Raw genomic sequence first — 962 nt, 5'->3', positions numbered from 1 at the left:
ACTTTGGGCCTCTACAGAAACCCTACTTCAGTAGAAGAATGGTTTGTTCCAATCATGTGGCAATGAATGATACTCACCTTTCCAACATGACTGCTGAAGACAAAATGGGTGCATCAGCAAATGTGGTGAAGAAAGCTGATGGTGCCGGCTATTAAAAGACATAGCATCTGGGGTTGTAAAGGCTTGGAGTTAAGCAAGCGGCCATCTAGCAGGGAAGCAACAAAGCTCACATGGAAGAAGCATGCCAGCCTGTGTGATCATGAGGTGTCCATGGGAATAGATTTCAGAAGTTCAAAAACAACCAATCAAATTGGAGCATAGGCAAAAACCAATCAAAATGGAAACCCAAAGCCCACCTGTAAGATCATTGGACAGTCCCTCACAGAAGGGCCACACAGAAGGGACAATATATCCAGGGTGCATTAGAGTACTGATGAAAAACATAACTCTCCTCTAGTTCTTTAAAATTTTCTTCTCCCACTATTATGGCCTTAGTTTTACCTCACTAATCTTGCTAGACCTGCATATGTACATTGGAACAATTAAAGTCTTTTGATGCAAGAAATAAAAAATAGATAAACCCCTCACAAATAGTAATGGGAGTAATGATTCCCTGACGGTACAGGAAGTGAGGGGGCGGGAGAAAGGAGCAAGGGGGAACTGATAGCAATGATGACTGTATGATCCCACTTGACGGTAACTAATATCAGAGTTTTAGGTGAAGGGATACATTGGATGGCGTAAGTTATGGCAAACAAATAAATAATGCATAAATTATTAAAGGTTCAGTGTGGGTGGTAGGGTGGTGGGAGGGAGGGGATAAAGGTGGCTGATATCAGGATTTAAGAAGAAAGAACATGTATTTTAAATGATAATGGCAGCAATTGTACAACTATGTTTGATCTGATGGAACCATGGATTGTAATTATATATGTAACAGCTCCTTCTTTCTTTCTTTTTTT

The sequence above is a fragment of the Echinops telfairi genome, unplaced genomic scaffold (genome assembly GCF_000313985.2).
Source record: "Echinops telfairi isolate 266 unplaced genomic scaffold, ASM31398v2 ScPeMD7_41;HRSCAF=154, whole genome shotgun sequence".
Classification (NCBI taxonomy): domain Eukaryota; kingdom Metazoa; phylum Chordata; class Mammalia; order Afrosoricida; family Tenrecidae; genus Echinops; species Echinops telfairi.
This window is presented reverse-complemented; position numbering follows the sequence as displayed.